Genomic DNA, 16,409 nt, shown 5'->3' with positions numbered 1-16,409 from the left:
ACAGTCTGCCAAAGACAAACAAAAAGCACCAACAAAAAAAAAAAAACACAAAACAGAACACTTTGGATTGTAAGGTTTAACAAGAGGGCACTCTTCTCTGTTACAATCATCAGAAAAAGATCTTCTGCTAAACTTCCCCCATAGGCGTGCGCACAGGGGGTGCCTGGGCACACCCTAATCTCCCTGTGTGGTGCAGATTCCCCCTGTTTAGACCCCTAATAGGGTTCCTTAAAAAAAATTGTAAAACAAAAAAATTAAAAAAAAATTGTAAAAAAATAAAATTAAAACAAAAACTGCTGACACCAGTCTCTGGCCCTACTCACAAATCAGAGTAAGGGGCCGATCCCAGACCCTTTCTACGTGATCAGCTGCCAGCCAATCACGTGATGTAAACAGAAGATCGGTAATCTTTTTTTTCCCCCCTCACTCTCAGCGTGAGGGGAGGGGGGGAGAAAGAACGATCACCGGCTTCTGTCAGAAGAACATCGGTCCCTCACACAGAGAGCCGTGGCTGCCTCATCTATGCCCATCAGTGCCAAACAGCACCACCTATCAATGCCCAGTGCCACCCACCGCCACCCATCAGTGATCATCAGTGCCACCTTCCCAGTGCCCATCAGTGCAGCCTCATCAGCGCACATCAAAAAAGGAGAAAATTTAACCGTTTTCAAAATTTTATAACAAACTATGAAACCGTTTATTTAAATTTTCGTTTATAATTTAATTTTTTTTGGGGGGGGGGGGGAAACAGCAGCGATTAACCACTTCCCGACCACCGCATGTACATTTACGTTGGCAGAATGGCACGGACAGGCACATCAACGTACCTGTACGTACGTGCCTGCCTAGACGTGGGTCGGGGGTCCGATCGGGACCCCCCCCCCCGGTACTTGCGGCGGTCCCCGTGGCTTGAGGAGCGATCCGGGACGACGGCGCGGCTATTCGTTTATAGCCGCCCCTCGCGATCGCTCCCCGGAGCTGAAGAACGGGGAGAGCCGTATGTAGACACGGCTTCCCCGTGCTTCACTGTGGCGGCGCATCGATCGAGTGATCCCTTTTATAGGGAGACTCGATCAATGACTTCAGACCTACAGCCACACCCCCCATCAGTTGTAAACACACACTAGGTGAAGCCTAACTCCTACAGCGCCCCCTGTGGTTAACTCCTGAACTGCAACTGTCATTTTCACAATAAACAATGCAATTTAAATGCATTTTTTGCTGTGAAAATGACAATGGTCCCAAAAATGCGTCAAAATTGTCCAAAGTGTCCGCCATAATGTCACAGTCACGAAAAAAATCCCTGATCGCCGCCAATAGTAGTAAAAAAAATAATAATAAAACTATCCCCTATTTTGTAAACGCTATAAATTTTGCGCAAACCAATCGATAAACGCTTATTTTACCAAAAATAGGTAGACGAATACGTATCGGCCTAAACTGAGGGAAACATTTTTTTAGATATGTTTTTGGGGATATTTATTATAGCAAAAAGTTAAAAAAATATTGAATTTTTTTCAAAATTGTCGCTCTATTTTTGTTTATAGCGCAAAAAATAAAAACCGCAGAGGTGATCAAATACCACCAAAAGAAAGCTCTATTTGTGGGTGGAAAAAGGACGCCAATTTTGTTTGGGAGCCACGTCGCACGACCGCGCAATTGTCTGTTAAAGTGACGCAGTGCCGAATTGTAAAAACCCCTTGGGTCATTTAGCAGCATATTGGTCCGGTCCTTAAGTGGTTAAATACCACCAAAAGAAAGCTCTATAGGCAGAGCTTTTTTTCTCAGAAAATAGGTGCAGGAACTCCACCACGACCCGTTCAGATTTCACAGTAGAAGGGTCTTAAAGGGGCATTAAATACCAGAATTGCATTACATACACAGTGCAGAGTTCAGGGGGTTACACACAGAGTGCAGAGCTGTCACTTGTAAACACAGAAACCAGACTTCTGTGTTTACAAATGATTGTGGTGAGCGGGCACCAAAGGGTCTGAGCCAAAGGTGGTGGAACTGAGTTCCCCCAAGTTCCCCCTGAAAAAAAGCCCTGTCTATAGGTGTGAAATAATTTATAGAAATTTAATTTGGGTACAGTGTTGTATGACTGCGCAAAAGTGAGAGCGCGGAAAGCTGAAAATTGGTCTGGGCAAAAAGGTTTAAAGCGGTTGTATACCTGCACAATTTTTTTATTTATTTTTTTTAAAACCTGTATCAAATCAAAGCTTTAATATCGCTTCAATAAAACCGAGTAAGTAGAGAGTTGCAATGTTACTTTGTATCTGTGTATTTCACCTGTGACAGCTAGATCTGCTCTATTTACACAGCAACTCCCAGATTTCATTTACAAGCTTGCAATTTCTTCATGGTAAACACACGTATTGTACTGGCTGGACATCTGGACCTTCCCAGTCACCAGGAACAGAGCTATGAATAAGCACTAAAGTTTGGTGTGAAACGTGTCAGCATGCATTTTGATTTTACAATAAAAGCTATTTATTTTTATACGTTTTTTCCTTCATTTTGCACCAGGGACAGAGACTTCTTGTTATCAGATATGAAAGCTTTATTTTAACAGTTGTGTGAGAACAAAATACAAATTATAATAAAAAATCAACTTAAAGAGAAATATGGGATTCCTTTTTTTTTTTGGCGTAATCCCAATCCTTATGAGCTGCGAGTCCCGTTTCTGGTTAAAGTGTAAGTAAACCCACCTATCATTTTCAGGCAAGGAAGCCGCCATATTGGCCTGTGTTTAATCTTCAACTGCCATGATGCTGCACATGTGATCAGTTATGACACCAGCCATTGGATGGTTTGACAGTTTGGTTGAGAGCACAACCAATGTGACAGTTAGCAATCCCGGCATGCCGGAAATGTAACTGCTTTTTGAAACTGTTAAATCGATGGGTTTACTTCCGCTTTAAATAGAGTTAATTACCTGTGGGAGGGACTACAGACTTTCTTGAAGCGTCATACCAACAATAGGGAAGTCTGGATCCGCCCCCCTTCCTTCTCCTCTCTGTGATTGACATCAGCTCTGGGCTCTCTGCTTGTTCCCGAGACTTCACACAACATGCAGAGCTGCTCTCCTCCCCCCTCTAGGAACATTGCAAGTGTGGACACCCGGCCGGGTAATCTTCTGGGACCTGTGACGTGTCGCAGGGAGAGGAGGCGTCACCTAGGTGGCGAGAGCGAAAGTGGGAGCTGGGTACCTGTCAAAACTAGGTACCCTCTCCTCCCCCAACAAAATGAAATGCCAAATGTAGCATGTAAAGGGGGCGAGGAGTGCTTAAAAGTGGAAGTATTTGGGTGGAACTCTGCTTTAAGAATGTATTAACTTAAAAGGTACTTTCTATTGCTTTCTGGCTCCTCCAAATCCTTTTTTGCCAATATTTTGTAATATGACTTCTTGTTAGAGGACTACATTTATTCTCAATGGTCCCAAAATAAGTAAAAGCATAACCACCATCTTTCTCTTACACTTGCATTGTACTATGGTATGTGTTATGTACATAGAGCAGTGTACATGACCACAACTTACGTGCACTGCTTGTTCCAAGCAAACAGGAGTGAAGGTGGAAAGGAGCTCACAGACAGAAAAGCAAAAAACACACCGTAAAAAAAAAAAAAAAAACACCATGAAAAACAGATTACAGGCCCAATAAAGTGGAGCTCCACCAAAAAAGGGAAGTTTCGCTTGTTTGCTTCCCCCCCCCCACCACATTTGGGGGGTACCTGGTTTTAACAGGTACCCGCTCCCACTTTTGACTCAAATTGCTGCAGCGATCAGAACCTGGAAGTTTACACCCCCTCTTTCCCCCGCAGTCTTCTGGGACACGTCACAGAAGACTACGGGACCATTCACAAGACACAGCATGGCTCGTGCATGCGCAGTAGGAAACCAGCTTTGAAGCCGCAAGGCTTTACCTTCTGTTTCCCTTACTTGCTATGCCGGGGCCTGCACCCAAAGCTGGTTGAAGAATCGGTTCAGGGGAGGGCATCGCTGGATCCCTGGACAGGTAAGTGTCCTTATATTAAAAGTCAGCAGCTACAGTATTTTTTCGGGGGGAGCCTGGAGCTCCTCTTTTACCACTTAAAGCGGAGGTTCACCCACAGCCAACACTTTTTCCCCTTAGATTCCTGCTCGTTTTGTCTAGGGGAATCGGCAATTTGTTTTAAAATATGAGCAGTACTTACCGTTTACGAGATGCATCTTCTCCGTCGCTTCCGGGTATGGGCTGCGGGACTGGGCGTTCCTATTTTGATTGACAGTCTTCCGAGAGGCTTCCGACGGTCGCATCCATCGCGTCACGATTTTCCGAAAGAAGCCGAACGTCGGTGCGCAGGCGCAGTATAGAGCCGCACCGACGTTCGGCTTCTTTCGGCTACGAGCGACGCGATGGATGCGACCGTCGGAAGCCTCTCGGAAGACTGTCAATCAAGAAGGAACGCCCGCTCCCGAAGACCCATACCCGGAAGCGACGGAAGAAGATGCATCTCGAAAACGGGTAAGTACGGATCATATTTTAAAACAAATAGCCGATTCCCCTAGACCAGGGATCTTCAAACTACGGCCCTCCAGCTGTTGCGGAACTACACATCCCATGAGGCATTGCAAGACTCTGACATTCACTGAAATGACTAGGCATGATGGGAATTGTAGTTCCTGAACAACTGGAGGGCCATAGTTTGAGTACCCCTGCCCTAGACAAAACGAGCAGGAATCTAAGGGGAGAAGAGAAAAAAAAAAAAGAATTGGGTGAACTCCCGCTTTTAGGGCCGAGCCTGTTTTTCAGACTCGGTGTTTAAAAACTAGTGGAAAAAAAAGCTTGTGGAATGGCGTCAAACTTTTACCCCTAAAAATCTCCATAGGCGACGTTTAAAAAAAATTCTACAGGTTGCATGTTTTGAGTTACAGAGGAGGTCTAGAGCTAGAATTATTGCTCTCGCTCTAACGATTGCGGTGATACCTCACATGTGGTTTAAACACCATTTTCATATATGTGGGCGCTGCTCACGTATGTGTTCGCTTCTGTGCGTGAGCTCGTTGGGACGCTTTAAAAAAAAATATTTTTTTCTTATTTATTTTACTTTATTGATTTTAAAACTGTTTTATTTTTTTTTATTTTTAATTGGGTCACTTTTATTCCTATTACAAGGAATATAAACCTCCCTTGTAATAGAAAAAAAAAAAGCATGACAGGTCCTCTTAAATATGAGCTCTGGGGTTAAAAACACCTCAAATCTCATATTTGGACGTAAATGCAATAATAATAAAAAAAAAAAAATGTTGTCATTTGAAAAAATAACAAAAAAAGACATATGGGTGGAAGCGACGTTTTGAAGCTTCTTCCGCCCTGCAGTGATATGGAGACCGGTGGGGGCCATCTTCCCCTCACTCGTCTCCATACACAGCAAGGGAGAGGACCGGATCGCCTCCGCTGCTGTCGACGGCTCCGGTAAGTGGCAGAGGGTACCGGAGAACAGCAGGATCCCTCTTCTGCCGCCGATAAAAGTGATCTTGAGGTGTATCTGCCGCAGGGACCACTTTTATCTTGTAGAGCAGGGATATGCAATTAGCGGACCTCCAGCTGTTACAAATCCCATCATGCCTCTGGGTGTCATGCTTGTAGCTGTCAGAGTCTTGCTGTGCCTCATGAGACTTGTAGTTGTGCAACAGCTGGAGATCCGCTAATTGCATATCCCTGTTGTAGAGGACCGCCCGCTGAAGAAGAGGATACCGGGGTTATGGTAGCTTGCTGCTACCATAACAACGATATTCCTCTTCAAACAGGGGACGTAAAACTGCGGCAGGCGGTCCGGAAGTAGGTTAAAGTGGTTGTAAACCCAACCACACATCTTGCACCTATAGGTACCTACAGGTAAGCCTAGATTGTCTACGGCGCAGGCGCAATAAAAGGTCAGTTTTTCTTAATGGCATAACCAGGGTTAATGCCGTATTTCCGCGCATGCGCGGGTACCTGATACACGTGAGTGACGTCATCGCTGCTCCGGCCAATCACAGCGCCGGAGCGGCGAAAACAGGAAGTATCTGCGAGGGGACATGGCGGCGGGAAACGAGGACTTTGGGGGCTTCGATATCAGGTAAGTGCCACATAATGAGCTAGTATGCTATGCATACTAGCTCATTATGCCTTTCTCTTGCAGGTTTTTTCCCCCACTTTTTTTTTTTTGGGGGGGGGGGGGGGGGTTTACTTCCTCTTTAAGTAGTTGATGTGCATGGATTATTTTTGAAAAATACAGATATTGTTTGGTGTCACTTTAAGCATTGCCCCTCTGGTAAACTGAATAGGTGATCGGACACTGGAGATCTCAGCACTAAGGTGATACATTGTTACTATATTATTCTTATGGTGGAATCGTCAAACATACAGAAAGCAGCATGGAGGGGCTCGGTGAAGGTGGTGGTGAAAGTGTGGAGGTGTCTGATGGGGTCACACAGCTGGTAGAAGGAAAGACGTCCCTCATCATATTCCAGACAAATCCCGACTGTCTTTAGAGAAGATTTGGAGGCTATGGTTATACCCGAGTTGTTGTGTATTGTAAAGAGACTTCCATTTTGGCTCAGACCCCAGGATTTGTCATTGTAACCTATAAATGATTCATTTCCTGCTATCTTCCTCTCTATACTGTGAGCGGCCACCCCGATCAGCCATTGCTTCGCTCCGCTCACATCCACCTCCCAGTAATGTCTCCCTGATGAGAAGCTCTTTGTACTTATTACTTGTCTGGATTTAAACCTCTCAGGAACATCCGGTCTGTTCTCTGGTTTAGTGGTGTAAGTAGCCGATTTCAGATCCTGTGATATAATAATGAAATTATGGGCTGTTTTGATATCCAATAATATGTCTGATTTCTCCATCACTGTGAATTGTATCTTTATGTTCATATCTTTCAGACTGTCTGTAAAGTGGAGAAGTCCTCTGTGGAGCATCTGTGAGATCATTCCTTCATCCAGACATCCGGCATCTCTTACATCACCACTCCTAAGAATGATGTCATCACTGCTCATTTCTTTCTTTAGCACAGTTAATGGATCTGTGATGTCACACGCGGCCTCCATTTCATTAATCTTCCTGGACAGCTCCTCCTTCTGTGTCTCCAGCTTCTGGATCATATCACAGACTGACTGGGAGATCTTCTCCTCCTGTCTGGAGACCTCGGTCAGGACTCTCTTCTCTTCATCATCCAGATGTCTCCTGATGTCTCTAAACAGCTCAGTGACTCTCTTGGTGACATCGGCTGCTTTTCTTTTCTCTCCCGTCCTGTGATTTCCCAGATTCTGGATTCTCTTCTCAGTCTCTTGCCTCTCATTGGTCAGTTTTTCAGTGACATCTTTCAGTTTTTCTTTCTTCTTCTCAGAGGCCTCATTCAGAAGGTCCACTTGATGTCCTCTGTGGTCTCCGGCCACCCAGCAGGACATACAGATACAGGCGCTGTCCTCTGAGCAGTAATATTTCAGGATCTCTTTGTGTATGGAACATTTTCTGTCATCAAATGATGTGGTGGGATCAGATAATATGTGATCTGCTGACTTGCTGTGATTTCTTAGGTGTTTATTGCAGAATGAAGCCTCACAGTGTAGACATGATTTAGTAGCTGGTACAGGATGATCACAATACGTACAGGAGACCTCTGTGTCCTCCAGGTGAGCAGATCGGAAATTATCCACAATGTTACACAACTTCCTGTTGTTCTCCAGCAGGGGGGCGCTCTGTATACTGCTCTCTGCACTCCGGACAGGAATAATTGGTAGACCCCTCCTGTGTATCCAGCACAGTCACTATACAGTCCCGGCAGAAGTTGTGTCCACATTTCAGTGATACCGGCTCCTTATAAAGACTCAGGCAGATGGAGCAGCTCAGCTCGTCTCTCAGACTAGAAGTCGCCATTCTGGAGAAAAAAATAAAATAAAAATTAAGCTACAGAAGAGAAGCTGGGAGCGGCTGATCTGTCCTGTACACAGAGGTGAAAGTGAAAGTATTGCTGGGAATGCTTATCAGGAAGTGAGAGTCATATAAAATGAGATCCTCCCTGTAAACTTAACCCTTTATTTCCTCTAGTCTGATTCAGCGACTCTACATAATATTGGTTGAGGACGTCTCCTATATTAAAGTGTAACTTAACCTAAGTACAGTATACATCAGTATATGTGGTTTCTTATTCCTGTGCAGGTTAGATTGTAAACACTTGGTCCCATCCATTTCCTGTGATTGGGTGACAACACTGCCTTTTATGGTCTGCACTAGGGCCGAAACAACTAATCGATTATGAAATTAATCGATTACAATTTTCATAATCGATTAATCATCCAGTAACATAATGGGGTTAAAAAAACTAAAATTGGCCCTTTACAGTACAAAAAAGCAAATCGCTACTGTAAATATTACTTTCACTGTCCCACAGTAAAAAAAATAACCCCTTACAGTAGCGATTATTTGCTCTTTGTACTTATTTTTGTTTTTTTAACCCCCTTATGTTACTAAACATCTCAGGCCTGGGGTCACACCTCTGTTTTTTTGGTGCTTTTTGCAGAAACACACTACAGTTCATTTACATGTTTTCCTATGGGACACATTCACATCCATGATTTTTTTTCAGCTGCTGCGTATTTGTAAAGGGCAAGGAGTTTAACGCAAAACGGTGCGATTTTGTTTTTTTTTAGTTTAATATACTTCAATGGAGAAGCTGCAGAAAAGCATGTAATGTGTTTTTGCTGCAAATTGGCCCCAAAAAAATGAAAAATGCAATTATAATTTTTTTAGGCTATTTTCCGATTAATCGAAACAATAATCGGCCAACTAATAGATTATGAAAATAATCGTTAGTTGCAGCCCTAGTCTGCACGCAGTGCCCCGACGCTATATGCTCCCCTTGTGGACTATAATATTAAGTGCCGATGCAAGGTGCGCCTATCCGTCAAGCTGCTATCTTGTGAGTGAGAAACTTATATTAGGTATAAGGGGAGGTGCTCATCAAACCAAAATCTGTGATGTCGGCCACATCCCTGGGTAACATAACAAAAAAGGGGTACCCCCTTAGATGGTACTTTATAAGCCAAACACAGTAGAGTATAAAATAGGTTTTTATTTGGACAAGGTAAGCAGGTTAGCACTTAGAACAAGCGCACAGTGTGCACCTAAGTGCATAAAAACAACAAAGTGCAAATGAACAGCAGAAAACCACCAAAAACAATGGGCCAGATTCACAAAGAGATACGACGGTGTATCTACAGATATCTACAGATACACCATCGTATCTCTGACGTAAACTGGTCCTATCTATGCGCCTGATTCATAGAATCAGTTACGCATAGATAGGGCTAGATCCGACAGTGTTACACTGTGTTACACTGTCGGATCTTTTTTTCAATTTAAAAATGGCGCCGGGGGCGTTCCCGCTGATTTACGATAAATAATATGTAAATCAGCGAGATACGCAAATTCACGAACGTACGCGGACCCGTCGCAGTGTTCTTACGTCGTTTCCGTAGCGGTTTTCCGTCGTATACTTACCCTTTCTTTTATCAGGCGCAGCCAATGTTAAGTATAGCCGACATTCCCGCGTCGAATTAAAAATTTTTAACGTCGTTTGCATAAGTCGTTCTCGAATACGGACGGACGTCATTTACGTAAGCTTCGCAACCACCGACGTCCTAGCGACGTCAGTGGGAGCAATGCACGCCGGGAAATTTCGCGGACGGCGCCTGCGCATTTAAATCGGCGCGGGAACGCGCCTGATTTAAATATGACACTCCCCTAGCCGCGGAATTTGAATTCCGCGGTGGGATTTAGGATCCGCCTGTCGCAAGTTTGGAGGTAAGTGGTTTGTGAATTAGCCACTTGCCTCCAAAACTTGCGGGAGCGGATCTTAATTCACGTAGATCGAGCGGATCTATAGATCCGCTGATCTACGTGAATCTGGCCCACTCTGTGTGCCAATGAAGACAGAAAATTAACAAAACAAAACGAACAGAACATAAAAGCACTCTCCAATGGGCGAAGTAGGGTAGCCTGACGCATTTCTGGTTTTATTCAAAACCCTCATCAGGGGCCACAGGAGCAGATTAGTGCAGGTTGCAGGTGGACTGGGAGTGGATCTCACCCAAGGTCGTTCAGGCTTAGTCCAAAATGAGATATCGGGGGGGGGGGTGAAACTATAGCATCCAACCCAGCCCTTACTGCCCGGGAAGTGGAAATTAAGTAGGCTCAGGACCTGCTGGTATTTGTCCAGTTGAGTAGTGTCCTGCCCAAATTCCCAGAGCTTTTCTTAAGGCAGTTCCCCTCGTTGGTCTCAATAGACCGGGTGGGTCTGGAAGCCTGTTGTGGCGTTATCCCAGTGTGGATGGGTGCCTGGCACTTATCTGCTCCTGTAGCCCCTGATGACGGTTTTGGATAAAACCAGAAACTCGTCAGGCTACCCTACTTCGCTCATTGGAGAGTGCTTTTATGTTCTGTTTGTTGTTTTGTTAATTTTCTGCCTTCATTGGCACACAATTTTTTTGGTGTTTTTCTGCTGTTCTTTTGCACTTTATTGTTTTTATGCACTTAGGTGCACACAGTGCGCTTGTACTAAGTGCCAACATGCATACCTTGTCCAAATAAAAACCTTTTTTATACTCTACTGGGGCAGATCCTCAAAGATCTGCACCGGCGCAGAGTATCTGAGATACGCTACGCCGCCGTAACTTACCTGGCTTTGGTTTGAATCCAGAAAGAATTTGCGCCGTAAGTTACGGCGGCGTAGTGTATTTCTCGCGGGGTAAAGGCGCGGAATTCAAATGCGGCGAGTAGGGGGCGTGTTTCATTTAAATGAAGTGTGTCCCCGCGCCGAACGAACTGCGCATGCCCCCGTCCGTCAAAACTCCCATGGTGCATTGCTCCAAATGACGTCGCAAGGACGTCATTGTTTTCGTCGTGAACGTAAATGGCGTCCAGCCCTATTCACGGACGACTTACGCAAACGACGTAACATTTTCAAAAATTATACGCGGGAACGACGGCCATACTTAACATTGAGTACGCTACCAGATAGCAGCTTTAACTATACGCCGGAAAAAGCCGAACAGAAACGACGTAAAAGAATGCGACGGCCGCTCGTACGTTCGTGGATCGTCTGAAAAAGCTAATTTGCATACTCGACGTGGATTACGATGTGAACGCCACCCAGCGGCCTCCGGAAAATTGCATCTTAGATCCGACGGCGTACTAAGGCGTAAGCCTGTCGGATCTAACACAGATGCCGTCGCATCTTGTTTGGTGGATACCAAAACAAAGATACGACGCGCAAAATTTGAAATTACGCCGGCGTATCAACAGATACGCCGGCGTAATTTCTTTGAGGATCTGCCCCTACTGTGCTTGGCTTATAAAGTCCCATCTAAGGGGGTACCCCTTTTTTGTTATATGAGAAACGTATATAGCGCAGCACATGCGAACTGAATCGCCTCAGGGCGCTTGATATCCATTCCCTAGTGTATTTTGCCTTCAGAATAGATGTACTTGTATCTGGCCTTGGGTATCTGGAGTAGTTTTTGGTTGGTGGAACGGGACGCGACGCGATGGGGGTTGTGGCATTTACATTTTTCGCATAGATATTGGGGGGCACTTCCTTGAACACACTTATACGTCAGACAAAGTGCCTTAAAGGTAATTCTGTCTTTTACTGGCAACCAGTGAAGGGATCTTAGGGAGGGAGAGATTGATTCCCAGGTTTTTTCCCCGTCACAAGTGACGCCGCCGTATTTTGAACGACTTGTATTTGCATGAACTTGCACCTACCACTCCTGTGATTGGTATATAGTGAACATATGGATCTTAGAACTTTAGTCCTGGGCATGTCTGTATGTCGCACAGTGCACAGACATGCTCTTGCGCAGAAAGTTAAAGATTTACTAAACTCACAACAGTAAAATCAGTCTGTATATGCAGTAAAAGCATTCTTGTTATACTCACTGTGGAACCTAAGGGGTTAATCATCTGCATTGTGTATAAAGGCTGTTTGATCCTGTCTTCTCTGATCCTCTCCTGCTTCCACTGTCTCCAATATATCTCCTGATTTTTACAGAGCCAGAGGACAGTCTGCACATGCTCAGTTCGGTGTGTGTATTACTAGAGTTTTTTTTTTTCTTGGGAAAGTGCATGTGATCAGCACAGGCCTATCAGCACTGTCCAGACAGAAGGTAAGGGGTCCTGCATTCTCATAGGACAATCGTGGGAGAATGAAAACTCCGCCTACAAGCTTTAACCAGACACTGATAGAACTCACTAGACTGCTCTATATGCTGCTGATGAGAAAAAAGGTATTTAGCACTTTATATTTACTAAAATAATTGCATTATTAACGCCCAGAGCAGGTCAGTGACCCCCCCCATACACAGCGCCCAGAGCAGGTCAGTGACTCCCCCCCCCCCCCCATACACAGCGCCCAGAGCAGGTCAGTGACTCCCCCCCCCATACACAGCGCCCAGAGCAGGTCAGTGACCCCCCCCATACACAGCGCCCAGAGCAGGTCAGTGACTCCCATACACAGCGCCCAGAGCAGGTCAGTGACTCCCCCCCCCCATACACAGCACCCAGAGCAGGTCAGTGACCCCCCCCCATATACAGCGCCCAGAGCAGGTCAGTGACCCCCCCCCCATACACAGCGCCCAGAGCAGGTCAGTGACCCCCCCCCATACACAGCACCCAGAGCAGGTCAGTGACTCCCCCCCCATACACAGCACCCAGAGCAGGTCAGTGACCCCCCCCCCATACACAGCGCCCAGAGCAGGTCAGTGACCCCTCCCCCCATACACAGCGCCCAGAGCAGGTCAGTGATTCCCCCCCCCCATACACAGCACCCAGAGCAGGTCAGTGATTCCCCCCCCCCATACACAGCACCCAGAGCAGGTCAGTGACTCCCCCCCCATACACAGCGCCCAGAGCAGGTCAGTGACTCCCCCCCCATACACAGCACCCAGAGCAGGTCAGTGCCCCCCCCCCCATACACAGCGCCCAGAGCAGGTCAGTGACTCCCCCCCCCCATACACAGCACCCAGAGCAGGTCAGTGACCCCCCCCCCCCATACACAGCACCCAGAGCAGGTCAGTGACTCCCCCCCCCATACACAGCGCCCAGAGCAGGTCAGTGATTCCCCCCCCCATACACAGCGCCCAGAGCAGGTCAGTGACTCCCCCCCCATACACAGCGCCCAGAGCAGGTCAGTGACTCCCCCCCCATACACAGCACCCAGAGCAGGTCAGTGACTCCCCCCCCATACACAGCGCCCAGAGCAGGTCAGTGACTCCCCCCCCATACACAGCGCCCAGAGCAGGTCAGTGATTCCCCCCCCCCCCCATACACAGCGCCCAGAGCAGGTCAGTGACTCCCCCCCCATACACAGCGCCCAGAGCAGGTCAGTGACTCCCCCCCCATACACAGCGCCCAGAGCAGGTCAGTGACTCCCCCCCATACACAGAGCAGGTCAGTGACTCCCCCCCCCATACACAGCGCCCAGAGCAGGTCAGTGACTCCCCCCCCATACACAGCACCCAGAGCAGGTCAGTGACTCCCCCCCCATACACAGCGCCCAGAGCAGGTCAGTGACTCCCCCCCCATACACAGCGCCCAGAGCAGGTCAGTGACTCCCCCCCCATACACAGCGCCCAGAGCAGGTCAGTGACTCCCCCCCATACACAGAGCAGGTCAGTGACTCCCCCCCCCATACACAGCGCCCAGAGCAGGTCAGTGACTCCCCCCCCCCATACACAGCGCCCAGAGCAGGTCAGTGACTCCCCCCCCCCCATACACAGCGCCCAGAGCAGGTCAGTGACTCCCCCCCCATACACAGCGCCCAGAGCAGGTCAGTGATTCCCCCCCCCCATACACAGCGCCCAGAGCAGGTCAGTGACTCCCCCCCCCCCATACACAGCGCCCAGAGCAGGTCAGTGACTCCCCCCCCCCATACACAGCGCCCAGAGCAGGTCAGTGACCCCCCCCCCATACACAGCACCCAGAGCAGGTCAGTGACTCCCCCCCCATACACAGCGCCCAGAGCAGGTCAGTGACTCCCCCCCCCCATACACAGCACCCAGAGCAGGTCAGTGACCCCCCCCCATACACAGCACCCAGAGCAGGTCAGTGACTCCCCCCCCATACACAGCGCCCAGAGCAGGTCAGTGACTCCCCCCCCATACACAGCACCCAGAGCAGGTCAGTGACTCCCCCCCCCATACACAGCGCCCAGAGCAGGTCAGTGACTCCCCCCCCATACACAGCGCCCAGAGCAGGTCAGTGATTCCCCCCCCCCCCATACACAGCGCCCAGAGCAGGTCAGTGACTCCCCCCCCATACACAGCGCCCAGAGCAGGTCAGTGACCCCCCCCCCCATACACAGCACCCAGAGCAGGTCAGTGACTCCCCCCCCCCCCATACACAGCACCCAGAGCAGGTCAGTGACCCCCCCCATACACAGCACCCAGAGCAGGTCAGTGACCCCCCCCCATACACAGCGCCCAGAGCAGGTCAGTGACCCCCCCCATACACAGCACCCAGAGCAGGTCAGTGACCCCCCCCCATACACAGCGCCCAGAGCAGGTCAGTGACTCCCCCCCCATACACAGCGCCCAGAGCAGGTCAGTGACCCCCCCCCCCCCCATACACAGCGCCCAGAGCAGGTCAGTGACCCCCCCCCCCATACACAGCGCCCAGAGCAGGTCAGTGACTCCCCCCCCATACACAGCGCCCAGAGCAGGTCAGTGACTCCCCCCCCATACACAGCGCCCAGAGCAGGTCAGTGACTCCCCCCCCATACACAGCGCCCAGAGCAGGTCAGTGACTCCCCCCCCCCATACACAGCGCCCAGAGCAGGTCAGTGACTCCATGCCCAGAGCAAGTCAGGCATGCCCCTTGGTGCCTGTGTACCGCAGCATGCTGCCATAGATCAGATCAAAGGACTCGAAAGCCCCTCCCCCTCCAGGCTCAGAAGCTCCATTGAGAACAGAACAAAGAGGAATCACCCTGGCTCCTCCTCCTCAGCCTTCCTCCTCGGAACACGGCACAGGCACGGCACAAAATCCCCTCACACACACACACTGACAGGCTCAGTCAGCCCTGCAGACTACAATGCAGCCGTTCCCCCCTCCTCCTCCTCAATCTCCCACCACATAAGGAAACGCATCTGCTCTCTCTCCTCAGCATACCTCAGTCGGTTTCCTTCAGGCTCCTAGGGCACTTGCGCAGTGCGCTGGGCTGTCTTTTTGGCGGCAAATGCAGGAGGCATCACGTGTCACCACCAGTGCTTTTAATAGATAGCACCAGCACTGGATCAATCCGCCACTGACGCAGGCTCACCACACCCAGCCCCTGCCGGGTCTAAGAAGCGTATTCGACTGTATCCCTCCACTTCAGAAAAGAGTCCCCAACCTGCAGGCAGGATTTTTATTTTTTTAATCGTGTGACTGTAGTGCAATACCTCGGTGGAAATTTTGGGGGTGCTATGAGGGTGCTTGAAGGCTTTTTGGGGGAGCTTCAGCCTTCAGCACACCCAAGCACCCACCTGATGGCCGCCCCTGCCAATGTGAGGGAAATCCCCTCTCAGGCAGTTGTCACCATTCAAGGTATCCCCTCTATTCTTTTTCTGGTGACAAATCACAATTTAGTGTTTCTCCTCACTTTTAGCTTCAAAGGGTTATAAAGGTTCTTTTTTTTTTTTTTTTAACCACTTCCACACCTTCCTGCCCAAGCCAATTTTCAGCTTTCATCGCTGTCGCACTTTGAATGACAATTGCGCGGTCGTGCTACTGTACCCAAATTAAATGTTTATCATTTTGTTCCCACAAATAGAGCTTTCTTTTGGTGGTATTTGATCACCTCTGCGATTTTTATTTTTTTGCGCAACAACTAAATTTTTTTCTGTTAATGTTTTTTTTAAAAAAAGTAAGTTTTCTTCTTCAATTATGGGCACTGATATGGTGGCACTGATGGGCACCGATGAGGCGGCACTGATGGGCACTCATTGACGGCACTTATGGGTGGCACTGATGGGTACTTATGGGTGGCACAGGTGGGCACTGATAGGTGGGCACTGGCAGGGCCGGATTCCAGACAAGGCCAGGCCTCGGGGCGGCAGTGGGTGCAGGGGCGGCACTGTGGCTGAGAGGAGAGGACACTTTCACCACTTTCACTTTCATTTCGGGAGCTCCCCCCTGTCAAGTCACGGATGGTGAGAGGAGAGAAAACTGAGGGAAGAGGAGGTGAACACCCCCCGCTTCTCAATGCAATTTTCAGCAGCAGCAAGCCCTCCCCCCCAGCCTCTCAATGTCAGCACCCCCCCCCCCACTTCTCAGTGTCCTGCCAAAAATGTCCCCCGGAGGATAATGTCCCCCCTGTACTGCAGGGGCGGCATTGACG

The 16,409-nt window shown here is 48.6% G+C and overlaps 1 pseudogene; it reads right to left on the bottom strand.

Annotated features, from left to right (window-relative positions):
• Positions 1–6,178: 6,178 nt before the first annotated feature.
• LOC120943151 lies at positions 6,179–15,260 on the bottom strand (annotated as a pseudogene).
• Between the last annotated feature and the right edge of the window lie 1,149 nt (positions 15,261–16,409).

This window comes from Rana temporaria, chromosome 6 (assembly GCF_905171775.1).
Source record: "Rana temporaria chromosome 6, aRanTem1.1, whole genome shotgun sequence".
Taxonomy (NCBI): Eukaryota; Metazoa; Chordata; class Amphibia; order Anura; family Ranidae; genus Rana; species Rana temporaria.
This window is presented reverse-complemented; position numbering and strand designations above follow the sequence as displayed.